This window comes from Atractosteus spatula, chromosome 9, assembly GCF_055471065.1.
Source record: "Atractosteus spatula isolate fAtrSpa1 chromosome 9, fAtrSpa1.hap1, whole genome shotgun sequence".
In the NCBI taxonomy this organism is placed as follows: Eukaryota; Metazoa; Chordata; class Actinopteri; order Semionotiformes; family Lepisosteidae; genus Atractosteus; species Atractosteus spatula.
The window spans coordinates 30,719,574-30,734,269 of NC_142714.1; the positions used below are offsets into that span (position 1 = coordinate 30,719,574).

General features: G+C 41.1%; 1 pseudogene; it reads right to left on the reverse strand.

Annotated features, from left to right (window-relative positions):
* Positions 1 to 8,442: 8,442 nt before the first annotated feature.
* On the reverse strand, positions 8,443 to 9,347 carry LOC148828495 (uncharacterized; annotated as a pseudogene).
* Between the last annotated feature and the right edge of the window lie 5,349 nt (positions 9,348 to 14,696).

The following is a 14,696-nucleotide window of genomic DNA, read 5'->3' on the forward strand; positions in this document are numbered from 1 at the left end:
TGCACAGCCAGAAACTGAAAGCGGGCAGGGTGTCAAATAGCAGGATTGTGGCATGGATGATGGCCTTACCAGGCTATGAGATAGATGTACGTTATGCTCAGAGTAAGAAAATGTACCTGGGACAGGGCCAGGCTTTGGGCCAGGCGTTTCACGGCTGTGACACTGACATGGAAGCTCCAGAAACTATTCCCGCTGATGAGCTACCAAATAATCATTGGTACTATGATGAGAACGTGGGCCAGGGCTTACCCATGGCCTATGTTGACGGTTGCTCTTTTCGTCACGAACAGCAGGTGCTAGCAGGGGTAGGAGTAGTCTGGCAAAACAATACTCCCTGTGAGCCGACCCGCTATAAGCTAGGACCAAAGACTAGTCAGTATGCAGAAGTAGCTGGGGTGCTGATCACCCTCCAGCAGGCCCTGACACATGGCCTTAAACAGTTTTTCATCTGTAGTGACTCGAACTACGCCCGACACAGCTTTGTGTCCCATCTTATTGGAAGAGTAATGGCATGAAAAATGCCCAGGGCAAGGAGGTAAAGAACAAAGAGTTGTTCCTGGCCAGTGACAAGCTCACGACCGAGGCTGGAATGATGGTTTACTGGAGGAAGGTGAAGGGATACTCCCAGGTGAAGGAACCCGACAAAGGTGGGAATGATGAGGCCGACCGGCTGGCCAAATCTGGCGCCTTGGAGGGTGAACCCTGGCAGTTCCAGCAGGAATGGCTACCCCCAGAAACCATGGCTGAGGTCAAGGCGGTCACTCGACACAGGGCTAGACAGGATGGCGGAGCTGACCCTCAATCTGTAGTGCTTGGGTCACAGGGTTTTAACACTGATCTTGCGGAAATGCAGAAACAGGACCCAACGATTGGGCAAATGTATCGGCATATCACTGACCCAGTGCATCAACCTCTTTCGGAGCAGGTGCTGAGACAGTCTCCGGAGCTAAAGGAGCTGGCAGAGGTGAAAGACAACCTAAAAATTATAAAGGGGTTATTGGTTTGTGTACCAGTTGCACACGGTGTCTCAAAGTGGGTAGTTCCCTGCTGTCATCGGGGGGTCATGATCCAACATGCTCATGACGAACCCTGTGGGGGTCACTGGGGAATCAAGGCCATGTACAACACTATCCAGCAAGTGGCATTCTGGCCTCACATGGGGTGAGACATCGCCGCGTATGTAAAGGGGTGTCTGACGTGTAGCCAGTTCCAACTGTCACGGCCCTTGCACCATGCACCACTCCAGAAAAATGACATGACATTCCCCTAGTCCAATCTACAAATGGATTGGGTGGGTCCACTGGTGAAGTCATCCAGAGGGAACAAATATTTCCTCACTGTTACGTGTGCATTCACAAAATGGATGGAGTGCCTCCCAGCACCGAACGACATGGCAGAGACAACTGCAGCGCTGTTGGTGAACCCTGTGTTTAGTCGATGGGGACTCCCCCTGACCGTGGACTCGGATCGGGGAACCCATTTCATGGCTACGGTAAATCTCCTACCACCCTCAATCCTTGGGCCAGGTAGAAAGGGCAAATCTAACGGTGGTTAATATGCTCAAAAAGTTTGTCTCCACCAGCAGTAGGGAATGGGACATTAAACTGCCCCTGGTTTTGATGGCCATCCGAGCTATGCCCCATTGCTCCACTGGGGTCCCACCTTTTGAGATGATGACAGGTCGGAAGATGACTCTTCCCCAACACTGTCTCTATAGGGTGGAGGACCTGAGCACGATGGGGGTTGCTATGGCCCATCAGTATGTGTCAGACCTGCGAGCATATCTGCAGGCAACCTTTGCTTTTGTCCAGAATAATCTGGAAAGGAGTGCAGAGGGTAGGAAGGCATACTATGACCGAAAGGCAGTTAACCAGGAACTCCAGGTAGGAGACAAGGTCCTGTACTTCCAATTTGCCAAACCCACAGGGGTGGCCCGGAAGTTCTTACCCAGTTGGACAGGACCCCACAAGATTGTTGATAAGGTATCACTGGCAGCTTATCGAATTCGGATCGAAAAGGGAAGACAATCTCTGGTCTACAAGTGGGTGCATCGTACCCACCTCCGGTTGTATCACCCACCTCAAATGGCACCGGAGGACACAGAATAGGGTTAAAGTCCAAACCCGATCAAAAGGGGGGTGCCCCTTTGTAGCTGCAGGTAGTTAGGTACTGTAGTGTAGGTCCTGCTAGAAAACTATATTCAAAATTATAGTGGAACTGTACCATGTGCCTCATCTGTGTTCCAGAATGGGAATCCTAAAACTGCCACGGCTGGTCCTGACAGTACTGTGGATCGCCTCGACACAGCCCCTTGAAGTTGTGAAACCCTGTCCTCCTACCGGCATAGTCCTGCAGGACGCTCCCGGATTGTTATTAACAAACTGCAGAACATATACTCAGCGAGTGTATGTACGGCTGGACCCAAGTGATGTGTTTTGGAAGCACATCGACATGAACAGTAGGGTGTCCTATCATGGTAGGCAGTGGGCTAAGGATACTGTATGGCATGCCCAGCTAGACACTATACACATGCTCCGCCAGCTGACGAAGGCGACAGTCACCCAGGAGGAAATGACAGGCCTCAGCCGCCCCAAAAGGTTCTTGGGGGGTTGATTGCTGCAGCCTCCACCGTGGGTTCGCTATTTTCAGCAGGTCTGTTTGCTGCTAACACTGTCACCCTGGCCACCCTGAGAAGGCAGGTGTCTGAGTTACGTAAGGAAATGCCAGAAATTAGTGACAGGCTGCATCAACAGCAGCAGCGGCTGGAAAGCCTAGGGAAAACCTTACATGGCACAATTGTAGCAGTAAACCTTCATGCAGCAGTGTTAAATAACACCATCCACACCATGGGCAGGATTGTCGATGTGATACAGTGGGACTATGCTTATGTGCAACAGGTCAGAATGTCAATGCAGGATCTGCTCAGGGAGCTTAGTGCCACGGTAACTAGCCTAGCCATGGGACAAATTCCAACCTACTTGGTTCCACTTTCCTTAGTAGAAGAGGTACTAAGAACAACCACTGCCATTGCAAGCACATATTGCATACAGTCTAGGCAGTGCCATTACCATACATGTCAACCCCGAAGCCAAGGAAATAGGGTTCCTGTTGAACGTAAGTAACAAGGATATCAATAGACTCAAGTCTATATCGAATGTTGGCTTCTGGATGGGGGACATGCATGTGAAGTTAACCACCCCACCGCTCGTAGCTTACCGGGAGGATGATCCCAATTTGTACCTGTTCCAAATCTGGAACTGTGTATATCAACTAAGGACATCCACTGGGTGTGCCCAAGTAAGCCATTCCTAAGGGTTGTGTGGTATCAGGAAGGGGGCTGCCACTGAAAAGTGTAAAACCACAGTAACGAGCAGAAGGGAGGTTAACGAACCCCAGGTTGAGCAGGTGGGAAAGAAATGGCTGGTCAGCACACCACAGTTAACTGTTACAATAACCTATGACAGACATGATACAGCTACCGAAGTGCAGCTACCCAACCAAACAGTTTTTCAAGTTCCTGAAGGGGCTATAGTACATCTGAATGATTTAGCACTATACCACCTGGAGTCAGAACTATATGAAACAGAACTCGAGATTGTGGACGCTTTCAGAGGACACAGCGTTGACTTGGATGACAGAATTCAAGAGACAGTAAGCCTTGAGGGGGTACAAGTAGTCGAGTTTGTTCTCAACGATACAGACTTACAAACTACGCTGGTAGGTTCCAAGCACAGTCATTGTGGATCCCCTGGGGAGCTGGGAACAGTAAACATGGTCATATTGACACTGCTGCTGGGTAGCTGGATCATGGCTGGTGGAATGTGTTGGATGCTGTTTTCTTGTATCAAAGCCTTGCGGGGTAGTTTGAATGAGACAAAGGGAGCAATGGTGTATCACCGAAATCAGGCAACCACTCCCAAACGTCTGCCTGCTGCAGGGCTATCTGATACTGATAGCGAACTGCCTGAGGTTTAAGGTCTAGGGCTAATGATGATGCCTGATACCTCCTTTCTATGTACCTTATAGCTGAGAGCAGGTATACACAATGTTCTTTACAACACTATTTCCTGTACGAATTATCGAGAGGTAATATGAATATTGGGTGGTAATATCCACTGTTACAACAGACACCACTTAACTTCTTTTCTTGTTTTGGAGACAATAACGCCTAAGGACCTTGTGACCTTCAAAAAGGGGGGATATGTAGTGGCAATGCTTGTTAATAAGACAGAATTAAATGTTGCTGTGCTTTCCCAAATGAGGTCCCATCTCTCTCTTCATCTCTGTGGTGCAGCCACAGAGAAGTTATTCATGCAGGCTGATTTAAGGTGTTTTCTTTTGATAAGGGACAGCTCCCAAATTGGGATACACTTAGCTAAGCCTGGCTATCATGATCAATGGTCATCCATTGGCACCTATCGGTCTAGGGAGTGCCAGGTGGACATCTGGATTGCATTCCTAAGTATCAGGAGTAAGTGACTCATATCTCACCTTGATCAACCAATCAGGGACTGGCAGGCTGTGGTAATACCACGTGGATCTCCCATGCTCTCAAAACTCTCAACCAATCAGCACACATCTGTGTCTTGGTCAGAAAGGTAGCGCAAGCTCAGGTCGGGGCTCTCCTTGGCCATTTTCGCACACCCTCAGAGACAATCATGTGACAACTCGTGTTGTCTGCACTGGGACTTGGACTTTGTTCTAAGCGCGAGGCCGATGATCCCGTATGTACTCAAGAATTCTGCAATGACCAACGTGAATGCTCCGCTTGATCAACGGCAGCCTACAGTTGGACCCTTGTCGACAACCTGAAGAGCTTATTCAGAAGCAGCGCTGGACCAGGAACGAACCAGTTTCTTCCTGTGCAAAAGACTGACTTGCGAGGACCCGTGGTCACACTCTGTGCATAGAGGCTTTCTACTAGGCAGCCGGAAACATGACGGTGTGTTCTTGAAGAGGTTGGTAGAAAAAGATAAAGAATAATACAGATCGAGGTGCAGCGTTTCTGAGTTAAGGAGAGCTGACAAGCATCTCCTGCTGCAGCTTTGCCTAATCAATATCCCAGAAAGACACTGTCCTGTCCCTGAAGGATTTCACAAGAACTCTCAATCTTAACATTACATTTATTGAACACTGATTACAAATGTATTTATTTATTTCACAAAATGCCCTTGAAAAGGTGTCCACATACCCATAAAAATTAAGATAAAAAACTTGAATCTGGCCATGAGAACTGCTTGCATTTGTACTATATGGAATTCTCTTTGTTTTATTTGAGGAAAAAAATAATTTATAGCAATCTCTCATAATAAGAATAAACAGCCATCTGAGGATCGTAAATTAAGTGCATGTATTATATTAAAACCTATGTAATCTATCTACTTCCTTTTCTTATTACAATGGAATATTTCCACCCTTTAGTAATAGATAAGAGCTGTTACAATTGCTGTTAAAAGCCACACCTTCATGCATATTGCAAGCAGAATATCTTTCCCTGAACTGATAATAGAGTTGATTGATGTGGTATTGATGGATATCTATAAATATTGAGAACAAGTGACCATGCAAATTTTACCAAGCAAAGCGAAATATACTGAAGTATAAACTGAGTTGCCTTCCATTGAGGATAACGACCAGAGTCCCTTATCATAAAATGGGATTTCTAACCATAACCAATTCTGAATAATGTAAGTTTTTACTAGAACTTATTAGTCCTACTGTAACAATATAGAAAAGCACATATTAAATTTGGGAAATTTGGTTTCAAAAGTCCTCATATCAACGATGCCTATACTGTTTTCCTCTACAGTATGTTAATCTATCATTCTGTCCATCAAAAACCTATTTATATGTGACCTTTCAGAACACTTATCTGTTTTCTTCCTAGCACAATTTATGAGCACTCTGTGATTAAATTAATTCTCATTACATTATCATTCTCACTATACATAACAAGGAACATTAATAAACATAAGGTTGTTTAATGACAATCTATTGTATATCTCATGGCTAAATAGTCAAGTCTAGCCAAAAGACAAAACATCAATTTTATTTAAACTTCAATGAAAGTATTAATGGTTTTTAATTACCATACTTTCAAACATAAAGCAAGGTTCATTAGCAGATGAAATACAAAAACAAAAGCTGTGTTTCCAACTTTCAATGAAATTCACTGCCTGAGTGAGGGACCTTACGGAGATGGGTGCATTTATTCTGAAATCATGTAAACCAATATTGTTACACACAGACAGAAGCCACTAAACTAATCGGTATTTTTGTGCACCTGAATTAAATTAGTTTGGAAAGGCAAAAGGCTTGGAATACTTCTGCAATCTTGACTTTCCCATTTTTTCTTTTCTGTTAATTACCTATTTTCATCTGTCTTTTTATTTTTTGCCATGAATGTGTGGAGTAAGTTGTGTATGTACAAATATTAATTGTTACTTCAAAGCCATGATTGCAAGCTTTACAGTACAGATGCAGCCATTCAAAACAAGCGGGCGATACCGCTTTATAATGTGGTGCGCTTGTCGCGGTATAACTCAAGTTACCGTATAATTATTATATTTATAATATAATATAATATTATATAATTATTATTATTATAATTACTAATAGTTTTAATAATGAATGAACTTGGACAAGCTGTAAACTCAAAGTATTGCCCTGGTCCACATTCTTTGTAACCGTCTTTGTAAACGAAAAGATTTAATTTTTTCATTGACCGTCTTTGTAAACGAAAAGACTTTATTTTTTCATTAACAAAAAGTAACACCACAGCTTTTCCTTGATCCAATCACGCATTTGTTTCCAATCATGCAAAGTACAGTAATTTTTGAGAATCTCCGATTCACCATGCCTTTCACATGCTCATAAAAGATATTGATTTAGGAACATAAACATATTACTGTATGCAAGCTGTACTGTATACAGTATGTATATGTATATTTAATGTATTTACTGTGCACATTTTAGTATTGAATATTTATATGGAATTTTACCACTGAAGGGAAATTTTAGTAGCATAAAAAGAATAGGAGCATAATGCGTGTGAAGGTCATAAACGATATTAATGTTGGAACATAAACATATAGTATTATGTTAACTGTATATGGCTGGTCTCGGTACTTTAAAGAAAAAATACACACCAGTATTCCATTTCTCCCTTAACATTTTAAACATCAAAGTCTTTAACTAACATGTGAAATAACGTGTATAAAAAGTGGTAGTTTTAAGCTTTTCTGCGAATACACTCGATACCGGAGTAAACAAGCAAAACTTTTAGAATTTGATTAATAGGAAATTAATAATGATATAATTATATTCATGTACTGCAACACAAACAATAGTATACACTGTACAATGTCTATTGATACTGTATGTGTAGGGCTGTTTCACAACTTGTCTTAAGTGCTCGACTTCTAAGCGAGAGGTCGGCTGTTCAAATCCAGCTAGCGCCACAAATTTTCTTTTAACAAACATTTCTTTGAAAAAATAAAATACCAATATTATGGACAATTAATTGACTTTTTATATTTCTAAATATCACAACATGTTCGAATCTAAGTCATTTTTTAATAACAATGAATAGTCACCGTCTTTCCCTCTGACAACGGTTCCTGCTTCTGCTTCTGCTTCTGCTTCTATCGTGTGGGGATCCCTTTAGATCTCCCTTCAGATTTAAAAGGTTATTAATAATATCTTCGGTGTCGCATCTTCCCAGTTTAGCTGATCTTTTGCTGCCTACGCATGCTTACACAGCTCCCTGGGTAAACTATCATACTTGACCGAGAAAGCTTAAGAGAACTTAACATTTTTATTATCAACAAATTGTAAATACGACGTTTACATTGGCGTTATTAATTTTTCACTTGAGTGTATGGAGGAGTGTCAGCTGTCAATGAGAGCAGACCCCCCCTCTTAGGCTGCGCAAACGATTTTTTACATTTTTATAAAGAAATGTAGGCTGTATGTGTTACAATATGAACATTGTACTGTATTTTAAAGAAAAAGTACACACCAGTATTCCATTTCTCCCTAAACATTTCTTACATGTCTTACATGTGGTTATTTCGGAAATGTTTTTATGTGCTCCTTGCTCCTTCTGACCATGTCACTGCACGTTTAAAAGCATACTTTTAGAATTTGATTAATAGAGAATATAATATAAAAATATAATACTAAAAATAAGATACACTCTACAGACATTCACAACAGCGACCGTCGGAAGATAGGACACAGCTACCCAGACACCTGTTGAATGGAAAAGGGCACTTTTAATTTTCTGTACAGCTGGTACAGCACCCCACCCCGCCCGCACGCCAGCAGAGAGACAGACACACACACTTTTTCATTTTCAAAAAGTAATTGTTTTTTTACTTTTGTACAACATTTTTTACATTCCTCTTGTTTAACAGGAATGTTTTGTTTCTGGACAGACTCTTAAACTAGAGGAAAAGAGCGCCTCCTTCTTCAAAGCATTTCGTTGATCCGATCACAAATTCTTTTCCAGTCGCACAAAGTAAGTGTTGAGAATCTCCGATTCACCATGCTACTAATGGTTTCCCGGAGATTGCAAGGCAAGGCACTTTTGCCTCTGGACCCATCGAAATTTACCGATGTGGTCCACCCCCAGTAAATTTCAAAAGTCACAAGATTTTGAAACACGAGGGCGGTGTAGCGGTCGGCTCTCACTTTCCCATTGATACCGATGCACTGCAAGTACAACACCCCCTCTTTCGCTTGTCTGATGGGCAACAGTTGGATATCTGGGAGAATTGTTCGTTCCACAGGCATCTGTGAATTCCGCTGTGTAAACAGTGCTTCCTGAGGGGAGATAGACGGCGGGGACAGCATCAGCCAAGTCCTGGGCAGTGGTGAGCAGAGAGGCCAGGATGGAGTGTCCTGAGGCGGTGTGTGCTCTGTGGGGGGCAGAGCTTCCGCCAGGCATTGCAACCTGCTTGGCGGGGAGAGGCACTTATCAGGAGATAGCTGCTCTAGCGTTTGACTACCAGTACATACTGTCTCCGGCTTCTGCATCTTCAGGAGTGTCTCTAATCTCCCAATCCTCCCCAGTAATGCGTCGTACTGCTCCCGCTGCTGCTGAAAAGTCTCCATACAGGTGCTGCTTCTACAGGTTGGCACCCTGGCCAGTGGCCGAGAGCAGAGACCCACAGCCTGTGGCAAAATAACATAATTCATGTAATAAATAAAGTCACACAGTGGTATTCATCAGTTGCGGAACAGACGTCAAAATAAACTTTTCTTTTCATCCATCTTACCGCTTTCTTTTTTACTGTCCTGGTAGTTTTCGAAGATCGTTTCGCCCGTGCAGTGCTTTCCTGAAGAACAGGCTGCGAAGAAATATTTATAATAGAATGTATAATTCAATACGACAGTAATACCTTGTAATATGCGCTATAATCATATATTTAAGATGAAGCTTGCTGTATTTGCTTACCCTTCGCACTTTGCAAGCCCGGGCGGCAGAAGCACCTCATCTCTTCCAGTAATAGGTCTCCATACTATGGTCGCTGTAGTGCAGGCTCGCTGATTTTTTTGTGATGGGAACTCAACCCAATCCCTTGGTGTATTTATATTATATTCTCATGTACGGGTAGAATGTGTTAATTGTCTTCCAATGAAAGACGGGTTTCTTTCGTCGGAGTCGGGAGACATTAGAAGCTTGCCACACCCGGACTGTTAACACTAACTCAATAAGCAAGTTAAAGCGATTCCATTGAGGAGCTGGGCGCGATAATTGTTTTGTTCCTTGATATTCTGATCTGCAAGGCCCTTTGGCTACAAAACTAAAACCAAAACTAAAAATAAGATACACTCTACAGACATTCACAACAGCGACATATCATAAAACATTTACATATATTGTTAAATTATTACTTTAAATAAATACTTTGAGTTACTGAAACAGCCCGTTAAAATTGTCGCAATTTTGTTCTTGTTTGGAGGCAGGGATATTCTGACAACAATTGATTTAAAGACGATCTCTCAAAGTGCAATGAAATACAGTATTGTTGTTGTTGTTATTGTTGTTTTTATCCTGTAAAGCGCTTAGAGAAGCCACCTTTAAAGGCGCAATATAAAGGCGTTATATACAGGCACTGATTCTTATGGAATGTGTTTTCTTTCTTCTTTTTTTCAGCATGGAATAAACCTATTACTTGATTCTTATGGAAGCCTGGTTCCACCAGGGATTAAAAAAACACACACTCTCATGTTTCAAGCACCACGTCTCTTCCCATTAAAAAGAGGAAACACTTTACACTTTAACTCTTCAGTTCACAGCGAATTTCACCAGAGCCACTCACTAATAGTTTATGCTAACACCTAACTTTCTTAACACACGGCGCCCCCGCCCCCCGGGTTCCAGTTAGTGCATGATTATGCATCAATGAAAAACTGGAGGTTTAAAGTTACGTGTTTTCGTAACTCTAGGAGGTTTCGTGAAAAAGCTACAGGCGTTTTTATTTTTAAATACACTTTAGCAAAGTCATCTATACAAAAAAGTTGCATTTAATACAACTCGACAGCCAGCTGGCTGTGCCGAAAAATAGATAAAAACCGGTTTAACAGCTCTGTTGTTTTTATCCCGTGAAGTGCTTTGAGAAGCCACCTGGTCAGGTCTGGCTTTTTTCTGGAAAACCATAACTCTGGTCTTGTCTAGATTGACTGTCAGAGCCCAGGCCTGTTCTGTGGGCGACAGCAGGACCAGGTCATCTGCATAGAGCAGGAACTTGATTTCTGTGTCATGTAGTGTGAGACCAGGAGCCGCAGACTGTTCCAACATTCCTGCTAATTCATTGATATAGATATTAAACAGTGTTGGGCTCAGGCTGCAGCCCTGTCTCACCCCACGGACCCACGGCCAGTGGTGGTGATGTAATTAATAAATCTTAAATAACCAGTGAAATCCAGGAAACACTCAATGTCCTTTTTGAACTTTGGAAGGGAAACACAGAAAGCCTTAAAACCTGTTAAGTTCCCTAAAGCTTTCTCAGTCAAGTATGAAAGTTTACCCACACACCCTGCCCCCTGACCCTGTTTTGCGTCAGGGAAGACAAATACGAACCTATTTCCCTTTGAAACTCATCAAAAAAGACACACTCACCAGAGCTTGCACAACTATAACTAAAACAACTAAGACCTCTTCACTGTGTGAAAATACAACCTCGATAAGTTCATGCAGGTAAATAATTGCTATTAGGAAAGATTTTTTAATCTATCAATGTTAGATTAAAAAAAAAACACATTGCCTGACGATAGAAAGCATCTTGCATTACATTGTTTCAAAAATTATTTTTATTTCGAGAGACTGGATAAGTAATTCAAGTGTTTTTTAACTTCCTGATAAACAAGCCAAGCTATGAGTCATCTTTACAAAACATGTTAAGAGCAGAAATTATGTTTTTGGATGTTGATGTAATGTGATTGGAAGACAGCAAGTAAGGTAATAAATATATCTTTTTATATATATCTGGCGAGCCTTGTTTTGTCAAAGAACCAGAGATCATCTTGCTTTCAAAGGACAGCACAGACTTTCAAAAGACGCAAAGATACTAGCAAGGGTTAATTGCACTATGAACTGCATAAAGAAATGTAAAATAGTCCTCTTTAGGTGTGAGGGCAGGAGTGGATCGCAGCAGGAATACACAGCAAACAGGAAACAGGAAAACAAGGAGCAGGGTAGGTGAGACAAGTATCCAAACAGTGAGTGATCAGAAAAAGGAAACAATTGTTAAGCCTGGCTTTTCGACGCAATTTTTTTTAACTTGCTAATGCATCAGACACATTTCCTGGTATAGATAGGAAAGCGAGAGCCGACCACTACGCCGCCCTCGTGTTTAGAAAGTTTGTGACTTTTGAAATTTACTGGGGGTGGACCACATCAGTAAATTTCGATGGGTCCAGAGGCAAAAGTGCCTTGCCTTGCAATCTCCGGGAAACCATTAGTAGCATGGTGAATCGGAGATTCTCAACACCTACTTTGTGCAACTGGAAAAGAATTTGTGATTGGATCAAGGAAATGCTTTGAAGAAGGAGGCGCTCTTTTCCTCTAGTTTAAGAGTCTGTCCAGAAACAAAACATTCCTGTTAAACAAGAGGAATGTAAAAAATGTTGTACAAAAGTAAAAAACAATTACTTTTTGACAGTGAAAAAGTGTGTGTGTCTGTCTCTCTCTGCTGGCGTGCGGGCACGGTGGGGTGCTGTACCAGCTGTACAGAAAATTAAAAGTGCCCTTTTCCATTCAACGGGTGTCTGAGTCGCTGTGTCCTATCTTCCGACGGTCGCTGTTGTGAATGTCTGTAGAGTGTATCTTATTTTTAGTATTATATTTTTATATTATATTCCCTATTAATCAAGTTCTAAAAGTATGCTTTTAAACACGCAGTGACATGGTCAGAAGGAGCAAGGAGCACGTAAAAACGTTTCCAAAATAACCACATGTAAGACATGTAAGAAATGTTTAGGGAGAAATGGAATACTGGTGTGTATTTTTTCTTTAAAATACAGTACCAAGACCAGCCATACATGCCTTTATATAGCGCCATTAAAGGTGGCTTCTCAAAGCGCTTTATGGGATAAAAACAACAGAGCTGTTAAACCGGTTTTATCTATTTTTCGGCACAGCCAGCTGGCTGTCGAGTGGTATTAAATGCAACTTTTTTGTATAGATGATTTTGGTAAAATGTATTTAAAAATAAAAACAATTACAATTGGCATGCCTGTAGCTTTTTCACGAAACCTCCTAGAGTTATGAAAACACTTGCTTTTTGTGTCACATTGTGACTGTTTTCACAGCCTTCACTATGTTGTTTTTAAGCCATTTTTTTACCAAGCTTGAATATTCTTTTGTCCATATCTTTGGAAGGGAAACACAGCAAGCCTTCAAACCAAATGCACTTTGAAGACCACAACTTGTGCAAATGTTCACAGTCTCTACAGAAATCTATCAGTGAGCTAATTCTCTTTTTATAAACCTTTTCATTGATCCATAATCATGCACTAACTGGAACCCGGGGGTGGGGCGCCGTGTGTTAAGAAAGTGAGGTGTTAGCATAAACTATTAGTGAGTGGCTCTGGTGAAATTTCGCTGTGAACTGAAGAGTTAAAGTGTAAAGTGTTTCCTCTTTTTAATGGGAAGAGACATGGTGCTTGAAACACGAGAGTGTGTGTTTTTTTTTAATCCCTGGCGGAACCAGGCTTCCATAAGAATCAAGTAATAGGTTTATTCCATGCTGAAAAAAAAGAAGAAAGAAAACACATTCATTAAGATTCAGCACCTTTATATAACGCCTTTATATAGCGCCTTTAAAGGTGGCTTCTCAAAGCGCTTTACAGGATAAAAACAACAATAACAACAACAACAATATTGTATTTCATTGCACTTTGACAGATCGTCTTTAAATCAATTGTTGATTTAAAGTTTGACAGTAAATGTTTATATTGTAACGCATACAGCCTCCATTTCTTTATAAAAATGTAAAAAATCGCAATGAGAGCAGGGGGGTCTGCTCTCATTGACAGCTGACACTCCTCCATACACTCAAGTGAAAAATTAATAACGCCAATGTAAACGTCGTATTTACAATTTGTTGATAATAAAAATGTTAAGTTCTCTAAAGCTTTCTCGGTCAAGTATGCATAGGCAGCAAAAGATCAGCTAAACTGGGAAGATGCGACCGAAGATATTATTAATAACCTTTTAAATATGAAGGGAGATCTAAAGGGATCCCCACACGATAGAAGCAGGAAGCAGAAGCAGAAGCAGGAACCATTGTCAGAGGGAAAGACGGTGACTATTCGTTGTTATTAAAAAATGACTTAGATTTGAACATGTTGTGATATTTAGAAATATAAAAAGTCAATTAATTGTCCATAATATTGCTATTTTATTTTTTCAAAGAAATGTTTGTTAAAAGAAAATTTGTGGCGCTAGCTGGATTTGAACAGCCGACCTCTCGCTTAGAAGTCGAGCACTTAAGACGAATTGTGAAACAGCCCTACACATACAGTATCAATAGACATTGTACAGTGTATACTATTGTTTGTGTTGCAGTACATGAATATAATTATATCATTATTAATTTCCTATTAATCAAATTCTAAAAGTATGCTTGTTTTCTCCGGTATCGAGCGTATTCGCAGAAAAAATTAAAACTACCACTTTTTATACACATGTTATTTCACATGTTAGTTAAAGACTTTGATGTTTAAAATGTTTAGGGAGAAATGGAATACTGGTGTGTATTTTTTCTTTAAAGTACCGAGACCAGCCATATACAGTTAACATAATACTGTATGTTTATGTTCCAACATTAATATTGGAATTGTTTATGACCTTCACACGCATTATGCTCCTATTCTTTTTATGCTACTAAAATTTCCCTTCAGTGGTAAAATTCCATATAATTCAATACTAAAATGTGCACAGTAAATACATTAAATATACATATACATACTGTATACAGTACAGCTTGCATACAGTAATATGTTTATGTTCCTAAATCAATATCTTTTATGAGCATGTGAAAGGCATGGTGAATCGGAGATTCTCAAAAATTACTGTACTTTGCATGTTTGGAAACAAATGCGTGATTGGATCAAGGAAAAGCTGTGCTGTTACTTTTTGTTAATGAAAAAATAAAGTCTTTTCGTTTACAAAGACGGTCAATGAA